This window comes from Anthonomus grandis, chromosome 15, assembly GCF_022605725.1.
Source record: "Anthonomus grandis grandis chromosome 15, icAntGran1.3, whole genome shotgun sequence".
NCBI classification, from domain to species: Eukaryota; Metazoa; Arthropoda; class Insecta; order Coleoptera; family Curculionidae; genus Anthonomus; species Anthonomus grandis.
The window spans coordinates 14,053,095-14,074,425 of NC_065560.1; the positions used below are offsets into that span (position 1 = coordinate 14,053,095).

Genomic DNA, 21,331 nt, shown 5'->3' on the forward strand with positions numbered 1-21,331 from the left:
GCTGATAAGGAACTCAAGTTATTGATAAAATAATTCTGTGTTTCGTTGATACTCATATAGTGCAAATGCTGATATTTCGCGAATCATATTACAATACATATAACTAAATACAAGACAAGTCCAGAACTAATTTTTTAAGAAGTGCTAATTTTTGGTAAAGATGCTAACGTGATCAGCGAAACAGGTATAGAGAGTTAAATAAAGTGATAAAATAATTCTTATTATAAAAATATTCCTGTGAATGTTGATGTATAAATTAGTACTTAGCCATGGTTCACTTCACATCCTGCCCTAGATTCTTGATTGTCTTTAGTTTTTTAAAACGTAAGACATTCGTTTTTCTTCAAATTCTCATTCTATGTCTAGCAATATACGACTAATAAAACTTTCCATTTTGCATTTTTCAGGATCAACTGTAATGGTCTAAAGGTTAATTCCTTTGAAGATGTTTATATTAGGCTCCCTTTGTTTATTTTTTGGTTCACATATAAGCACAGAGGACAGATCTTCCAAAGAACGTTGAACTAAACGAGGCTTTGACTTTCACTGACATGCAAGTACCTTAGTACACATTCTTTTTACATGATTTAAGGGTCTGCGGAGTATGATTATCATTTTTATTACAGTCGTAGTAGGAGTGCTAAATCACTTGTTGACGTTGGGCTAAGTCTTATTTTAATATTATTTGCGTTTTCACGCTATGCGCGTCCTTTTATTTATAGAATTTTAATTATTTGTTCCGGCATATAGGCCTTTCAACCAGCATTACGAAAACATGATGAATGTGAAGAAAAATTGGGGTACAGTTGAAGTAAAAAAATTTAAACACTTTGATGCGACAGGTTGATTTAGTAAAATAGAAATGTCCATTGCATAAAAGATATCAGAGAAATATGGTTTCTATAAATGCACTAGACTCAAGGTTTCCAATAACAAAAATATTATTTTTAGTAAAAGGTCGATAACCTACAATAATATAGTTATCGTAATTAGGTGTAATATATTCGTTTTCGAAAACTTATTTAGTTTAACATGTTGTGGATTAAAATGAGTTTTTTTTCGTTTCTCTAAATTTAGAAGAATTAACTTATTTGCATTAATGATTTAAACTAATTTTATTAATTCATTTATTATTATCAATTATTTGCATTTATTTTAGGTTAATAAAAATTATTTAAAGTCTTCATATTATCTGGTTTGTTCTCTTAAAAATGATTACAGAAATATCGAAAATATGTTCATGAAAATCCAACTTTATATTTCTTATTCTGTCTCATCGGCAATTCTCATTTGTCCCAATAGTGCTTGGAATGGCGTTTAAAACAATAAAAAGGCTTAAGAATTCTTCTAAATTTTTTTTCAAAAATAAACCTTGTTTGTACTATATTTTAATTTTTTAATATATAATCCTTATTTTTATTCATCAAATTTTACTAAAAAATTATATCCCATTAGAACCACTTAGATATTTTGTAAGGAGTATTTAAAATACAGGGTGTTTTAGAACTATGGGATCAAACGTCTAGGGGTTGTTCAGTGCAACAGTAGAATCCATTTGAGTATAGGAACCCATGTCCGGAAACGCGTTTAAATTTAGAAAAAATATTAATTACCTAAATAGGATCTGATGCATTTATTTTTACCTTTTGTATATGATACCATCACAACAATTCTTCAAAATGTCTTCCTCCAACCTCAATACACCAATTTAAACGCCGCATATGATTTCGGCGGACTACACTAAAAATTTGATCCTCGTTTTGAATGATTTCAAATGCTGCTGTTATTCATCCAATTAAGTCTAGCTCTGATTCTACTGGAGTTTCGTAGACTAAAGACTTTACATGTCCCCTCAAGAAAAAATCGAGCGACGTTAAATCGGGTGACCTAGGAGGCCAAGAAACTGCTCCACCTCTGGCAATCCAACGATGCCCAAACCGCTGAGCCAAATACTCGCGTACTTGTACAGCAAAGTGAGCCGGCGCTCCATCATGCTGAAACCACATCGACAAAATTGAACTCTAGGATGATAATCGGCTGCAGTCATACCTTGAACTTTCTGGAAGTGGTAAGGATGGAGTTGTTACTCGTGTAGTACCTGCCAGACAGAAGCGTTACTCGTATTCATATTCTTAGCAGCGTCACGTGTGCTATTTGATGGTTCATCGGCAACTCGCTGAAGCACCTCTTTTTCAAATTCGACCGTTCTTACGGTTCGAGCAACACCAGTGTCATGCATCTTGGTCTTAAACATGCCTGTCTCAGCGAGCCGCCGATAAACCGCAATAAACTTTTTGTATCCAGGATGCTGTCGTTCGGGATAACGTTCATGATATAACCGCGATGCTGCTCGTGCATTGCAGTTTGTTGCTCCGTATGCCACATGCATATTCGCCAATTCTTGATTGGTAAAGTTTTCCATTAGCAATTAATGTTTAAAAATTGTAAGCTATAAAATTTTTAAACATGACATTGAGAATTGACATTGATAAGCATTGATTTTAAACAATTGTTGTTATGGTATCATGTACAAAAGGTAAAAATAAATGCAGCAGATCCTATTTAGGTAATTAATGTTTTTCATAAATTTTAACGCGTCTTAGGGCCGTAGTGGCGTAGTGGTGCATTTCCGGACCTGGGTTCCTATACTTAAATGGATTCTTCTATTGCACTGAACAACCCCCAGAAGTTTGATCCCATAGTTCTGAAACACCCTGTATTATTATTACGACTCATTATGCGATACCTCTTATTTGCATACAATGTGACAGGTTAAAAACTGAGAATAGATCTATCTTAGGAAGCAAAATCATTAATAAATATTTGAGACTATCTCGAAATTATTATAGGGTACTTGCAAATGATATTCTAAAAAAGTTTGATACTCATGTTCTCCTTTTCAAATACCACTAACCTGATTAGTTGCACTTTAAAAAGAACAGATTTAAGATGACACTGTAGAAGGAAATCGAGATAAAGGTGGCCATTTAACGTTTGCATAGATTTCAGACTATACGTATTAAAGATTTGAACCTATTGAATTAAGAACTCATTTGCTTTGTAGCTTTTTCGCTGATTTCGTTTTACCTAACTTCTCCCGCGAATCCCTATATCCTTTACCAGCTTTGTTTTATCTATGACTTTTTTTCTTATAACCATGTGTCCTAATATGTTCTTTCTCAGAGCTACAGCCCGCGCAAATTGCTTGTAGAAACTCGATTATTTGGTATCGTGACTACAGTTATAGGTTCTAGTATTTAACCTATCTATTACTTAAGTGCAATTTCTCCAAGCTTTGAAAGTAGCTTTGATTACATCTATCTATAAGAGTGGTAGTATAAACGAAACTAAAAACAAATAAGCTTAATTACTGTAATGGCTGAAACATATAAACAAATTTTATGTTCTAACTTATCGGATAACTTATGGAGCAATATCTTATGGTTCTGCTACCAAAACTAAATTAGATAAAGTCGACCGTATCCAGTATTAAGTTTTGAGAATGGTTACAGGAGTATTGCGTACAATAAAGGCCTTGCTAGTAGACACTTATGAGCCACCTCTATATGTACGAAGAAAAATGTTGACTGAAAAATTTGTATTTAAAAATGTACAGTTTGCGATAGTATGCTTATTGAAAAAATCCATATAACAATAAAATATTGGATTACCTAAAATAGCCCACCGTGAGCGGAAGCCTACGTAAATACTAAGTATATCCATCAGCTTAAAGATGAAAATATAAAGGTCTTAAATCAACAAAAGTTACTTTTTCTTTCATCAGTTGAAACCATTTCGTTATATTTTCCATTTTAATTTTCTTCTAGATATTTGACTCATTTTCTTAGTTAATTTAGGTGTTGAAGCCATTTCCTATTCTTTTGACATTATTTCATTAATATTTCCATGATTTCATGGTTTTTATTTCTTCCAGATGTTAAGTTCCATTTTCTCAATTCGTCCAGTTTTCTTTTAAATTTCTTAATTTTTTAGAAGTTTCAAGTAATTTTCTCATTTTAGTAATTTCTTTAAAAAGTTTAGTAATTTTGTCTTAAATTTTTGTTTTGTCGGTGGATTATACTGTCTAAAAATCTGAAATTTTTCTTTAAATTCTATATAAAAAAAAAATTCGGCTCGAAGGACCAATAAATTTTCAAGCAGTTATTATTCTTTCCAGGCAGTTGAAATTCCATTTTTATTGTTTCAGATAGTCGAAGTTTAATTTTTTTAGGCAATATATATTTACTATTAATACTTATGCAGGAAGTCAATTTACCTCTTTAGTTAGATATTATGTGACTTTTTTTATTAAATGTCAGAAATTATTTTAATGGTAGGTACCCAAATAAGTGGATAGATACAGATAATGATGCCCCCGTAAATTGGCACTCACGTTCTCCAGATTTGACTGCGCTGAATTTTTTTTTTCTGGAGATTAAATCCGTGGGATACGAGACAATGAGGGAATTATGGCGACACATTGTTGTGTATTTAAACCATTCAATTTTTAAACATGGAACTTGGAAGACAATCTTTACTCGCAGTAATGAATAGTAAAATTGTAATAGTAGACTATGTTACTTTAGGATAAGATAGATAAAATTAGACATAGGATGTAAAATAAAAGCTAGTTAAAGAGACTCCCTATATTTTTAGTGGTTATTTTCCTATCTATCCGAGTCACCCTGTAATGTCTTAAATTAAAACAATGCCTTGCTTAGACTCAAAGGCAAGTAGCGAGTGACCCTGTCTAAAATTTTCAAAAGTCAATGTCCTATTCTTTTCAATTAGGTAGTAGATATATAAAAATAAATAAAGTAATGGGTATTATGAGCACAAATATTAAAACAGATATCTATATTATAGAGAGAACCAATGCGTTTTTCTAGTTTGTTTGAGACACAGTTTTATAGGTGACTGTGAGATAAGAGCCAGCATATAACATGAATACCGTTGTTCGACTTAGAACTCGTGGCTACATGTGTTCGATAAAAGGTCATTTAAAAAAAAATTAAATTATTGAATGCTGACAAGTATACTGTTTCTAATTTTTGTATACTCTTTTAACATGCCTCTAGGGTGATATCAGGTAAAGCCTAAATATACAAGGTATCTACTATAAAAACCGCCAAACTTTAAGAGGTGATTAAACAAGTCATTTGCAACAAGAAAGTCGTATAACATTTTTTTTGAAAAATTGTTAGTTCTTCTGGTATTTAACATTTTTTGATTTTATCAAATTTCTTTGTTTTTTTTCATATAAACAAGAATATCTCCGTTATTCTTACCACCACATAAAATTTAGATATACCATCTGAAAGAGAATTAAATTTGCTATAAGATTGATAAATTTAAGTTTTTGAGTATTTTTTTATACCGGGTGTTATCACAAGTTAAATGTAACATTTGGGAAATGTGCAAAATTAGTGGTATCTTCTTCGTTGTGGTTTTTCTAAAATTTAGTAAATAGGGACATATTTTTTTTCAGCAAAAACTACTGCATTTAATATGATTTCCAAGGATATACTTACTTTTGTGATAGCTATTTGTTTTCACAGCAATATTAAGGGCAAAAGAAACAAAACCACAAAAATTTAAAAATTTCAAATTTTATATTTCTTAATTCACCAAAATTAAAAAATCAAAATGTCATTAAACAAACCTAAGATTATAACAATTGTTCAAAGTGTCTTCCCTCTTGTTCAATACATTTGATGCATCTTCTGACACTATCGACAACCCGTTCAAATTCAACGCGTTTTTGTCGCATTTCATTGCAACTCACACTAATTCGATTAATTAGTTCGTTTTGAGTATTAATGTTAAAACTATAAACATTAGATTTTAATGTGCCCCAGACTTAAAAATCAAGGGGCGTAAGGTCAGGGCTTCTGGGCGGCCATCTTACCGGAACATATCTTCCGATCTATTTCTCCCCAAAGCATTGATTCAAGGAATTTTGCATAATTCTGCCATTACGGGCTGGGCATCCGGCCATTTGAAACCAAAGTTCCTGTCTAGCATAATCCTATCCATACATTGACCCTTATCTCATGCTGAAAATGTGAAATAACAGTTGCATGAGGGTTTTCTGTATGCCATATATGGTTATTTCTTAAATTCATTATTCCGGCTCTTGTAAATGTTGCTTCATCTGTCCAAAATATTTGATCTGTTCCCCACTCTTGCAACTTATTCAAGTACCACCTACAGAATTAAAGCCTCACCTTACCATCCACTGGTTATAAATCCTGGACTTTTTTAAAATGAAACGCATGCAAATTATTTTTTTTTAAGAACTCTATGAACAGTGGATTGGTGAATCTCTAATGCAACACCAATGCGGCAAGTACCTACTTCTAGATCTATCTTCTGTAACAGCTCTCTTAATCGCAGGTTCTTGGTTATTGTCTCCAGCGTTGACCATTTTGACCACCTTCTCTAATCCGCAAACCTCGAAAGGAGCCAGTTTCCCCACAGCGTCTGAACACTTCTGCAAATGTACTTCTATGGGGTTGCCGTCTATTAGGAAAACGAAGCGCATACTCCCTTGCTGCCTCCCGCGAGTTTCCTTTTGCGACACCGTAAATAAATAAGATGTCCCGATATTCAATGGTTGTTAAACTAGGCATTATTTTTTTAGGCACGTTTAAATCAAATTACTTATTTAACTACTTTAAGTCGAAGTGAAAACTTAATGACAGTTGTTGTCAAATTGAAAATATATATGCTTTTGTTTTAAAATCAAGTAATACATGGTTTGTGAATTTCCCTCTTTTGCGGATTTATTGCTATTTACAAAAGAAGGAAAACCTGCCTTTTTTCTTAAAGAATGAATATGCTGGAATATGCTTCTCTAATGGAAATTTGTGGAGTTGTTGTATTAGGGAAGATAGATCTACAAGTACTCACCACATTGGTGCTCAAAAGATCAAGAAATATAAAATTTTAAAATTTTTAATTTTTGTAGGTTTCTTTCTTTTGCCCATGATATTCCTGTGAAAACAAATAGCTATCACAAAAGTAAGTATATCATTAGAAAGCATATTAAATGCAGTAGTTTTTGCTGAAAAAAAACCTGTCTCTATTTACCAAATTTTAGAAAAACGACAACGAAGAAGATACCACTAATTTTGCACATTTCCCAAATGTTACATTTAACTTCTGATAACACCCGGTATGAAAAGTTACTAACAAATTTAAATATAGCAAATTTAATTTTCTTTCAGATGGTACATCTAAATTTTCTGTACTGGTAAGAATAACGAAGATATTCTTGTTTATATGAAAAAAAACAAAGAAATTTGATAAAATCAAAAAATGTTAAATACCAGAAGAACTAAGAACTTTTCGAAAAAACCTTATACGACTTTTTCGTTGCAAATGACTTGTATAATCACCTGTTAAAGTTTGGCGGTTTTTATAGTAGACACCCTGTATAGCTCTTATCTGCACTAATTTGGAGAAGGTCTTTGACAGGGCCGACCATGGCTTATCTATTCCTGAAATGGCATTTGCATTTGTCTAATTTGATTCTGATAGTATTAGATTAACAGGGATATTTTTAGTTTATTTATCGATCGACTTCTTGATTGAATTTTTTAGTCCTCAGAACTGTTTTTTGAGGATGATTTAATTTTATTTTAAATAAGTTCTACTCCTCAAAACTGTATTTCTTTACAAAAAGGCTTATGTGGCTTTAACTCATAGTTTTTCAAGAATGCCACAAAATAGTTTGTTATGATATTTTCACAAAAATTACATTTTATAAACTTTGCAATGTGAATAGGCTTAATTTAGACCACAAAGCTAAGATCAAGGATTTGGGAGGTCACTTTTCAGAGTGAGATGGTAAGATCTTAAATAAATCTTATAAGTCTCTCGGATTCATCAAAAGAAGTAGCAAGTAATTTAAGCTGAATAGAATTATTCGGTTTTATAATGCCCTCTCTAATATAGATGCCTTTCGCACGTACCCACATAGATCAAATCGAAAAAGCATAAAAAAAGTTGCTGAGATATCGCTTTGCCAGAAAAAATCATGCATATCCATATATGATCTAATACGGGAATGTAGTTAACGACTTTCAGTTTACAAGTTTGTTAGACAGAAGTAACAAGTATATAATGTTATTCGTACATTCATATATAATTCCCATTTCCAATAAAATACTACTAGTATCTAATCTAATATTTAAACAGATCACATAGATATACTAGATAATTATGCCAAGTCATTACAATGCATGATGAGTCTATAATAGGGAAAAATAAATTTAATAAATCTTTTTTTTTACCTGGCGTTTGGTTAATTATCGCTTTTTATTAAATTATTTATTGTACATGCATATTTTGTGCCATTGCATGTAATAACCGGTGTTGCTATAGTATAATAATCTTTATACCTTAGTGCAGCTAATTTATTTTATAATAAAATTGCAGAAATAAGATAATAAGGGAATTTATCCTAAAATCAATAAACAATATAGTTCTCTCCAAAAATTAACAGAATAAAAAACAGCGAACGTTTACAAGTACATTAAATAACGAAACAGTTTTACCACTTATCAAAACTCTTAATTTTATTCTCGACACGTAATTCTAAAACTGTTAGTTTTAATCTTCCTTGGAAGATGCTAACATCGTTAGTGGAAAACATGACGAGAATAAAATAAAGAGGTTTGGTATTCTTAGATTTTTTAATATTCGGAGAGTTGTTTAATTTGAAAGTAAAGGCTTATTACTATGGACACTATATAGGGTGACTCCTTTTTCATAGGGACAGTATTGCTATCTCCTATACTATAAAAGATACGAGGGCAGTTAAATTAGAAAAAAGTTGCGGCATTTTATTCTGATTAAAAAAGTGTATTTAGATTTTTTATGCGATGTTTCGTTTTTTAGTTATCATCATCAACTTTTTTTTTTAAATAAGGACCTGGATTTTTTATTTTATATTTAAAAAGAATTTTTATTTTCCTTTTCAACAATGTATAACTTAAATGTCTGTCTCGACGTTTCGGTATAAAAATAGCAGTTTTCAAGCTTTTTTTTTAATACGGACCTGATTAGTATTTACAAAATTAAAATACCTTTTGAATGCATATTTACCTATTTATCTTCAATATCAAACATAAAATTTTAAAACTACAGTTCCCTTTTTTTTTGTGGGTAAGAAAAAGAAATTCGAAAATTTGGTATGGTTCTTTTAATTTACGAGTACTTGCTTTAGATTTAGAAGGGGAACAATAAATGTGTAAATAAAATAGAATTTAACACTTTTAATAAAAAATATTTTATTTACTTTACAAACAAATAACAAACGTGTATTAACCAAAAAAATAACAAAACAATTCGATTTAACTAAAGAAACAACATTCTCTTTACATACATTAGGCAACAAAAGTTGCTGTTTTTCTTGCTTATAAAGCAGTTTTTTAGTTCTGAGAAGAAATTAAGCAGTTTTTTACAAATAACATGTACACAATTTCCAAAAAATTTTCGAAGTGACCCCCATTATGTTCAATGCATTTTACGGTCCTTAATTCTAAATTCTCTAATGAGCGGATTAAGTATTCGGGCTTTAAATCTCTAAATGCAGCAGTGACCCAATGTGTTAACTCCTCCATATTATTTATTTCACTTTTATTGACTTTATTTTTTAAAAATTCCCATAAGAATTAATTCAGAGGATTAAGGCATGGGGAACGAGGAGGCCACCTTATAGGACCGTTTGTTCCTACCCAGCAATTAGGGAAATTTGTGTCGAGAAAATCTCGGGTAACAGCGGAATTGTGAGCGACACAGTTATCCTGCATAAACCACCGAATACTTCTTAATGTTTTCAATGGAATTTCATCCATAACTTCCTTTCACCATTTAAATTTCCATCAATAATTTTGGGACCTATTAGCCTATTACCGATGATTCCGCACCACATATTAAGACTAAATTGATTTTGAGGCTTAGTTTTTTTTACTAAATGTGGGTTGTTTTGCGCATAGAAATGCTTATTTTTTCGGCTAAACATGCCACTATTAGTGAATGTAGTTTCGTCGGTCCATAAAATGGTCGTAGAGAACATCGGGTCTGCATTTAACATCTCTTGATACCAATGGCAGAAAACAAGTCTGCGTTCTGAATCACCTGGATGCAGTTTCTGAACCGGTTGGAACTTGTAGTCATAATACCTATGTTTCTTTAAAATTTTTCCGACCACTGAAGGATGTATCCCACATTCAGAACCTATAATTCTTAATGAAGATTCCAGATAAAGATGAATTTCAGCTAAAACATTAACATCGTTGTGTGTATTCTTGGCACGGTATTTTCCGCGTTTTTTTGATACACATCCAAATTCGGTGCAATCGCGCTGGAGCAGTTCTGTTTGGATATAATCTAGCATACTCCCTTACTACATCATCAACCTTTCGATAACATCTAATAAAAACATCGTACATGTCCTTTTTTTCACTATCACTATATCGTACCATTTTACAACTTGTATTTATTTTGTTAACATTGAACTAGGAAATTGCTAAGGAAACAACCAAAGCTTTTAAACTAATTTAAGAAAATACGGAAAAACGTTAAAATATCAAAGTAATATTTTAGTAATTTTGTTGTAATTAATAATAATAATTGTTGTCGTAGCTACGACATATTTTTGTTTTCATGGCCTACCTAAATAAGTCACAGCCGTAATAAATCTGACATTGTTATAAAGTTTGAACCATTCGGCAAGCACGGTTTCATTTTTATTAAAGGTGGTTCTCCATGCAGCTTTGAAAATAGATTTTCGTTATCGAATATTAATATCGAACAAATCACATATCGTAATTTTTTTCCTAACCACATAAAGAAATATCAGCCGCAATTGATGTAGGTGAATATTATTAGCAGCTAACCCAACTCAACCCAAATCTGCCGTATTTTAATTTTGTAAAATTAAAAAAAAATCAGGTCCTTATTAAAGAAAAAAGCTTGAAAACTGCTATTTTTATACCGAAACGTCGAGACAGACATTTAAGTTATACATTGTTGAAAAGGAAAATAAAAATTCTTTTTAAATATAAAATAAAAAACCCAGGTCCGTATTTAAAAAAAAAGTTGATGATGATATCTAAAAAACGAAACGTCGCATAAAAAATATAAATACACTTTTTTAATCAGAATAAAATGCCGCAACTTTTTTCTAATTTAACCGCCCTCGTATCTTTTATAGTAAAGGAGATAGCAATACCGTCTCTATGAAAAAGGAGACACCCTGTATAACCCTTATTACAACATTTCTAAAATTTTATCATAAAATCAATCAACTCGCAACGAATCAAGTTTTACATATGAAGATTATTATACAAAAGTTACTAAAACTTTAATGGAGAATTTAATCACTGGCTTATTATTAAAAAATCTAAAATGTAACGCAATATCTCATCTTTAGATCTCCCTGTATTGTATGGCTCTAGAATAGCTCTGAAAAAATATCCCTCTAGAAATCAAGATTGACATGTCCGAAGTTTTTCCCAAAACATACTAGGAGAGTCATAAATAGGGATGATACATTTTAGTTGGTCCATTCGGGACATATTTTGTATATTATTTGGCTCTAAGATATTTTAATTTCAAAAGACACTTAAACAAGCAAAATTTTGTTATTATATTTTAACCATATCATAATTAGTATGCTATAAATGAAAAAAAAAATAATGAATTTTCTTGCTGGTCTTGCACAGATAAATGCATTAAAATAATGTTCGTACACACAGAACAAAGTTTTCTGTATACTGATCGAATTTTTTTTTAACACATAACAAACGAATAGATCTGTAATCAAAAGACAGCTGAGGTTACTCAACCAATCAACAAAGTTTGTGGGAATTTTACAATAAATGCAGTTTTATTTTGGTACAGCAACAAGGTTTTCTGACAGTCAATCAAATATATACCAAGTCTTCGTAATTTCCATGTTTGATTAAAAATACCTAGACCTTAATAACAATAAGTTAAATTTTCAAAAATTATTTATTTGTTTTTTTCTATTCTAGTACTTTATTGGTTGTTACGTGCAATGGCATAAAAAAACATGATATTATGTATATATATAATATATAACAACATAATCCCAGTAACCACTCAGACATGATTTCTCGGGTCATTCATGCCTTTTTGTTGGATTTCCAAGTCGCTGGTAGATCCTTAATAGCAACGTTTTTTAAAGCACAGGGATGAGCCGCTTTCCCGATCACAATCAAATCGCATTTTTCACCGGCCATATTTGCACAGAATAAAATGGTTAGACTATCTTTAGACAACTTTCCACCCACACATGTTTCTCCTATAAAAACCTTAATGTAACTATAATAACATATAAAAATTCAATTAAAATAATAAACCAAGTTCTTATTAAAGCATTTATTAGACTTATTTTGTCTTAATATCGACTGAAACTTTTGTTATTAAGGAGACCATATACGACTGCCGTAGCCTGTTTGTTTTTTGAAAATAAGCCAATTATAGGTTGTAATTCTGATAAAGATGCGTATTTAAAACCACTAATTAAACTAGCGTTTCTACATGTTTATAAACTTCACCCTGATACAACTGTTAATGACATGTAAATTTTTTTTAAACCAATTTTTCTCGAAGTGCAAGTAGTGCAACTTGTGTCCTCAGTAATTCTCAGTATTATGCGTCATTTAGGGTCACCGTTAATGATAGTAAATTATCAGCTGCCATGGCACCTACATTGTGGCCTAATGGGGTTTGTGTCGATTTTTTCACTCCAAGACTGTAAAACTACCACAGAAATAGCACCTGACTGCTCAGATTTTTACGATGGTAAATGTTACAGGTTTCAGTACTTCTAAATCGACTTTACGAATTAAAACTATACGGAAAAAAAATTAAAAGCACATAATAATATAAATTGTGATATCAAATTGGATCATTTTTGTTCAGATAGGGATTATGTGACATATATTTTTTGACAAAACTGTCAAAAAATAGCAGCCGATCGAGCATTGCATATGTTAAAAGAAAAACAAGAGGCTAAGGCTATAGGTCTGTAATTGTCAGGCATAACTCCATTCCCTTTTTTAAATACCAGTATAACTTTAGGTATTTTTAACGAATTTGGAAAAACCTTTTTTAACAGATAAATTTATTAGATCAGTCAAAGGTTTAAGGCAAGCCCCAGCAGTATTCTTAAAAATATGTAAAGGAATGTCATTAGGTTCTCTTTTTACTAAATGGAATAATGCTTATGCTTTGCCGTAAAATAACCGACTTGTTTAGGTCTTTAGCCATATTTTTTTTTTAGCAATATTGCTTAAAAATCTTTTTGGTTCTTTTATAAAAAAATTGTTAAAGTAAGTAGCCACTTCTTTGGGATTACAATTTAAAACTCCATTATGATTAATTTTAATATTAGATATCTTTTTTTGTTGCCATTTAACTCTGACAGAACAGACCACATGGTTCTACTGAGATTTTTAGAATCAATAATTTTTTGCTAGTAAATATGTTTTTTACAATAATTAATTAAAGTTTTATGTTTGGCGCTTTCATATCTGTACACTGTATTTAGTGCCGGAACCGCACGTCGACGCTGATGCACCTCCTTCAACAGCCTACTAGATTTACGAATTTCGTTATTAACCCATGTCTTTTTGTTACTACCGGAGCCCGATGGTTTAGTTCAAAAGTTATTTACATTAAAATGCCACACATATGATGAAAAGAATATGTGAAATTGCAAATTAAAATTACTTTCTCTGTAGACCTTCTGCCAGGTATCACTCATAAGAGCAGGCCTAAAATTGTCCACATTGTTTTGGGTAAAATTTCTGTTGAACATAGTAACCCGTTCAGTGTTATTTTTAAATACACCGTTATTAAAAAATACGATTTTATGAACCGATATTGTATTATTGTGAACAACCGCATCAGCACAGTCAGATAAATTTGTAAAAATTAAATCCAGCACAGTAGCACTGTCAAGGCCAATACCAGTTGGTATATGAACCTAATTTTTTAAATTAAAACTGGCCATTTCATAGTTAAATTGCTGGTTTTGTAAAGAATAGAGAATTAAGGGAGTTCATGTTAAAATCACCTAAAAATATAATCTCACGATTAGGTTTAAAATATTTTTCCATAATACAATACAAATTAAGAATAAAAATACTAAAATCACCAGTTAGTGCCCTATAACATAAAAAATAAACAAACACTTATTTGGTGCATAAGGATATGATACCCAACATAATCCCTATCTGAACGAAAATGATCCAATTTGATATCACAATTTGTATCGGGGCTTTTGAGGCGGGTGAGCGACAATTTGGGATATTTTGTGATCTCAGCAGGGCGTTTGACTGCGTAGATCATACTTTACTCTTGGATAGAATGGAATCCTATGGTTTAAGGGGAGTAGTGTTAAGCTGGTTTGAATCATTTCTGGCAGATCGCTCACAATATGCAGTAGTGAGGAATATCACCATGTATGTTGATACATATGCGCTGGTCCGAAGATAGAACATGGAAACTTAGCAATTGGTTTATTTTAAATCAAGACTAATTACATGGTTTTTCATGCATGTCATAGTCAAATAAATAGTGATATTAATTTAGAACATCAAAAATCAGTTAAGTTTCTTGGCTTAACATTGGATGATTCACTTTCTTGGGAATCTCATTGTGTTGAGTTGTCGATGAAGCTTGGTAGTTTATATTATGCCATTAGGAACCTTAGGGTGGTAATTAAAATTAATCAACTAATTTGTCTACATCAACATTTGACATACCTTTTATACATTTTAATTTCTTTACTTTTAATAGTAGTTTTCATAATTACTCAACTCGTTCTAGAAATGACTTGTCCATGCTTCATAGCAGGCTACTTATTTCTAAAGAATTTGTATTAAGAATAGGTTCAAAACTATACAACAAATTACCGAATAATATGAAGATTAGCAAAACCGTTTCAATAAAGTTAAAGGAATACATGTTTTCATGATGTAGATAGCTGTCTAGCCGATTAGGCAGTTAACTATTATAACATTTTAAACGAATGTAATGTTACTTTTCATTTCTTTTTAACCTTTTTTTGGATGTGTAATGTCACTTAATTTTTGACTATTTTAACTTTTTTTGTAATATATAGTAGGTGGATATTTTTAAATTTTAGTTATCTAGGTAGTTAGCAATATTTTTTTTAGGCCGATATTATAACATGTAAAACTGTGACAAAATCCATACACTTTGTGTTTATTTTTTTTTTGGATAATAAAAGTTTTAATTTTGAATAACTATGAATAAAAACTATTAAACCAATCATTTGTTAAATAATGCGGTTTTTGGGAGTAGAAATTATGTGAAAAACTTGAAATCATCCGCAAAATCTAGTATTACTGTAAATATAACTCTACTATCTAGATACTTCCAGAGTGAAAGCATATTCAGAGAGTATGCAAAGGTTAAAGATATCATATTTGTCAGATACAAATACACGCTGAAATCTAAATCTTTTAACCATTAGATTATCTGATAAGTTGCTTTACAGAATTTGTTCAAATATCTTACCTACCATTACGTTAATTAAGCTTATTGGTCTGTAGTTTTTAATGTACTAGCTCTTATATATAGGTATAAACAGAGGTAAAACTTGGAGAAATTGCATTTTAATAATGAATAGGTTAAATATAATATATATTAAACATTTTACTAAGAATTCTACCAACCTCTAAGGCAGAGATATTTTAGCTTTAATTTTCTAATTAACGCTGCAAGGAACATTAAAATGTAGTATAAGATGCAAGTTCATCATCTAAGTGCTCTGAGACCTGAAGGAGCCCATTAGCACTAGCCCCATATCACATGAAACTTGAATTTGGATCTTGATTGGTATTTACTTCAATATTTCTCCTGTGAAATTATAGTAGTATTCATTAGTAATTTCATATCTTATTCTTTTTCCTAGAAAATTTTACATATTTATTACCACATAGTCAATCAAATCAAATCAAACTTCTTTATTTGTCCAATACAATACATATACAAATTATACACAATCAATTTAACAACTATATACTATATAACCCGAGGACAAAAAGGACTACAGCGCGACCATAGTGGCCGATAACACAAAATAAATACACAAATCATGTGAATTTGTGCGCGGTAACCCTGTATCACCTAAACCATACATTTTTTATCGCTTTATTTTTATATGAAAAGACTCCCCCTAGAGATCAAAATTAATGAGTCTGAGCATTTTTCTAAAAATATTCTACCAGAAGAGACACAAATTGCCTTAACATGATTTTTTTTTTTGTATTTACTAAATTAGTATTGAACCAAAAAACCTTTGTTTTTGTGGTTTATAACTGTATAACCCTTCACAAAATAAATTACTACTTGTGTATTTCTTGAAATGTAATTTTACACTTTTACTACGATACCATATATAGTATATAAATATAGACACAGTACTTTATGTAACCCATAATATTATAAAAACATGTATAAATTAAGCGTAAGAGTATATATTTACTATCCGTAGATAATTTACATATAAATTAATATTTTAAAAATAAATCGCTAAAGCTTATTATAGTAGGTACGTTTTAAAAATAAATATCAAACTCCACCATTTAACCTAATTAGGCGTTATAAAATGAATTTCTTGAGTAAAGTGCTTGCCAAGGCAATTTATAACTGCGCCTGCTTTAAGAGGTTTTAGTTTAAATAATAAAATAAATCTTAATAGCTGCAGAATATTTGATTAGATTAAAATAAGGGTGAAGCTACACTGCCACCTATATGATCTTTTTTGTGCCCCTTTCTAATTACAGCTTGATGTTAGTCTCATGTCAAATTCCTTTCTACAATCGTATTGCTTTGATGAGGATTAGTAACTATGAAAGCTTTAGTGATGGCATAATTCTCTCTAAAACCTTATAGCTACCAAGATGTATGGCACCATTTTCGGTACTTTTGCATGCAGTTACTAGGTGTTCTCGGGTCTATTCCTCTGCCTCGCAGAATCTGCACAATCTGCTTCTGTTATATTTTTAATTTCCTGCGGTATTATTGAAGGTGACAATGCCCCGTTAAAAGATTTTTAAAACCTAATATAGCAAGTACTGTTCTCTATGACATAGAAAGGTTTAACAGTGTTTGCCCTATTTTAACTTAACCCAGATATCTTAACTTATCCTACACAGTACCAGAGTCTCTTACCATTTTGGACCTGATGACATGTGAGGTCAATGCTGCTATGACCGCTAGACTGTCAATGAAAATTACGATGTCTTGCCTGATATATCTGTCCAGGATATATTCAGCGTATCTTTTTATAGCGTGTGTTTCTGTTTGAAAGGTGCTGGTGTGTTTACCCAGCGGCTAACTAATATTTCGTGCCAGGCCCTAATACTCCAGCTCCTGTTCTATTTTCGGTTTTAAAACCATCTGTGTATTATTTGCGGGTATTCGATTTAAGTGCCTGGGTGACTTTTCCATTTTTCCAGTCACTTTTGCTTTGCCAAGTTCTTTACAAAGTGATATTCCTTAGGAAGATTGAACAGGGAATAGATCTTGTTTGAGAAGTTCAGCCTTTGTGATCGATATTTTCTTGTTCGTTCTCTCCCTAGCTAATCTAAACATGGCGCTTTTGCTAGGGCCTTCTACCGCCAGATAAAAAGGTTTCTCCAGTGCTGCTGTGAAGCATGTTTTCGTAGCTTCTGTGATGCATACGTATGTGAGTCTTTGCACTTTTTCAAGTTTACGCCTTACTGTGCTCAACTTTGTTGATTCATGCCAGACTACTGCCCCTTAGATGACTATGAGTTTTATCATCTAGGCGTATAACCATCGGAGTATTTTAAGTAAACAACGTTACTATTTCTGCACCAGATTTTTACAGATCATAATACCTTTAGTTGCTTTATTCTATGATTCTACAGATTCTACAGATGATACTGCTATGATTCTACAGATCATATATCGTAATTTTAGGTTATGTATTCCAACTAAGTTTGCTCACTTCCATACACTGTATCACTTGCGTTGTCACTGGTGTCACTTCCATACAGGGTGTTTCAGAATTATGGGATCAAACTTCTAGGGGTTATTCAGTGCAACAGTAAAATCCATTTGAGTATAGGAACCCATGTCCGGAAATGTGTCACTACGCCACTACGGCCCTAAGACGCGTTTAAATTTAGAAAAAATATTAATTACCTAAATAGGATCTGATGCATTTATTTTTACCTTTTGTATATGATACAATCACAACAATTGTTCAAAACATCATCCTCCAACCTCAATACACCGATTTAAACGCCGCACATGATTTCGGCGGACACTAAAAATTTGATCCTCGTTTTGAATGATTTCAAATGCTGCTGTTATTCGTCTAATTAAGTTTAGCTCTGATCCTACTGGAGTTTCGTAGACTAAAGGCTTTACATGTCTCTACAAGAAAAAATCGAGCGACGTTAAATCGGGTGACCTAGGAGGCCAAGAAACTGCTCCATCTCTGGCAATCCAACGGTGCCCAAACCGCTGAGCCAAATACTCGCATACTTATACAGCAAAGTGAGCCGGCGCTCCATCATGCTGAAACCACATTTGCTGTCTAACGTTTAGTGGAACATTTTCAAGGAGTTCTGGGAGAACTTCCTCCAAGAAACGCAGATAAATAGGTCCTATTAACCGTTCCGGTAGAAGGTATGGCCCAATTAAATAATCATCAAGAATGCCTGCCCATACGTTGACAGACCAACGATTCTGATGTTTTCTTGGAAAAATTGCATAAGGATTTTCTTCGTCCCAAACATGGCTATTCCTACTATTAAAAAAACCGTTTCTTGTGAAAGAGGCTTTATCGGTCCATAAAACATATCGTAAAAAATTTGGTTGTGCAATGATGTGATCCAGAAGCCATCGACAAAATTGAACTCCAGGATGATAATCAGCTGCAGTCATACCTTGAACTTTCTGGAAGTGGTAAGGATGGAGTTGTTGCTCGTGTAGTACTCGCCAGACAGAAGCGTTACTCGTATTCATATTCTTAGCGACGTCACGTGTTCTATTTGATGGTTCATCGGCAACTCGCTGAAGCACCTCTTCTTCAAATTCGACCATTCTTACGGTTCGAGCAACACCAGTATCATGCATATTGGTCTTAAACATGCCTGTCTCAGCGAGCCGCCGATGAACCGCAATAAACTTTTTGTATCCAGGATGCTGTCGTTCGGAATAATGTTCATGATACAACCGCGATGCTGCTCGTGCATTGCAGTTTGTTGCTCCGTATGCCAAATGCATATCCGCTAATTCTTGATTGGTAAAGTTTTCCATTAGCAAAATTGTAAGCTATAAAATTTTTAAACATGACATTGAGAATTGACATTGATAAGCGTTGATTTTAAACAATTGTTGTTGTATTATCATGGAAAAAAGGTAAAAATTATTGCAGCAGATCCTCTTTAGGTAATTAATGTTTTTTATAAATTTTAACGCGTGTTAGGGCCGTAGTGGCGTAGTGACGCATTTCCGGACATGGGTTCCTATACTCAAATGGATTCTTCTGTTGCACTGAACAACACCCAGAAGTTTGATCCCATAGTTCTGAAACACCCTGTATATTTTACTTCATTTGATGTATGTACAAGTTGTCTGGCCAGGCAGATATCCCTGATGGGTTGTATTCTTGTTTTACGAGTAAATGGCACAATGGTAGTTTTTGAATTGATGCTCAGCCCTACTGATGTAGGGCTTCCATTCTTCCGTAATGTTTAGGCTTATTTGTATGAACACAATGTGCTTTCGTACCTGCCTTTGACTATAATGACGACGCCATCAGCATATCCTGTGCAGGTTATTTATTGGTTTGTCATAATTTGATACTGCAAATTTCCTTAATCAATCGCCTTAGTAAGGGTGAGGTCACTCCTCCTTGGAGCGTGCCACGAGCAGTTCTGATACTTGTGGTGTATTCACCCACAGTTGTTTCAGCTAAACGTATGGCAATAGATATATTTAAAAAAGTCTCAATGAGAAATCATTAAGCTTTTTTTAGATTATTCATGTTGTATAGTTGACGTAAGTGTGGTTTCTATAGATCTGCTCGCTCCAAAAGCATGTTGACATGAATGTGCCCTCTCTAAAATGTCATTCCTGAAGTGGTTGTCTACAATCTTTTCCATTGCTTTGAAAATCAAAAATGTAAGACCGATGGGTCTAAAAGATTTGAGGTCAGTCACACACTGTTTTCCCATTTTCCATATGAAATTGGCTCTTGCCATATCCTGATGCTAAACTCATTCTTGCTTTTCTACCCAGGCGAAGAAGAATAATTTTCTCGTATGCGTTTTGTAGTTGAACAGGGACAATTCCATAGTGACTTGTACGGTTGAAAGGTGTACTATCTTTCTAGCACTTCATCATTTCGGCTGTAGAGACGGTTTTTGCAATTTCTCGGTCTTATTGGAACCGTTAATATAGGTTTGCAACCTGGAAATTGTGTTTGAAGTCATTTAGTGTGAGCGATTTCCTCTCAAAAAATTCTGAAATGCTGTCTTTTCGTTTTTCTTATTTCTTTGTTATATAGAGGAAATACTTTTGATCTGACTTTTGCCAGATGTGTATTTCACTATGGTGCGTCTTTGATGAGTTATTAACCAGTCACTGAGCAGCCTAAGTCAAAGGCCTCACTTATTGCACGTGTGACAGCTTTGTTAGTCCGTTGTTAGTCCTGTCCTAGGTCTAGATGGTGCCGTTTCCCATTTAAGTGTAGACGGTTTAGGTTTTTTCAGATTGGTGTCGAGTAGTTTCCAGCCTATTTTTCTTCAGACTCTTCTCATGGGATGTTTTGGGATGTCATTTCTTTTTGCTACCAACGACGACCCTTTCCATTCCTTCAACGTAGGTCCCATCTGAGCCAGCCATTCTGCTGTTTCTTTCGACTCGTAGTTTACAAATATCATTTCTGTGCGAATGTGGATACTTGAGAACTGCAGTCGTTAGTTGAGCTATTAATAATTTCTGACACAATAGCTTTCTACAATAGAGATCCACATTCATTAGTTCTTGTAAGAGTTGCCTCAGGGTAGTTAAGTACTACTCCGATTCTAATAGGCTTTACCACATTCGCATAGCTGGTGGCTTACTCTGCTATGTTTGCCGACTTGCTCATTTTTGTTTTCCAAGGATCTTTTCCGCTTTTCGATTTCTTTTCCCACATACTTTGTTGGGCTAAGATAAAATCACTTCCTCACTCACCATGATAGGGTTTTCCTTTCTTTTTTCTTTTCATCGAGGACTT

The 21,331-nt window shown here is 32.6% G+C and overlaps 1 protein-coding gene across 5 annotated transcripts in view; it reads left to right on the plus strand.

Annotated features, from left to right (window-relative positions):
* LOC126745280 (serine/arginine repetitive matrix protein 1) overlaps positions 1 to 21,331 on the plus strand; it is a 233,240-nt gene that overhangs the window by 86,170 nt on the left and 125,739 nt on the right. The gene's annotated exons all lie outside the window — the stretch shown is intronic.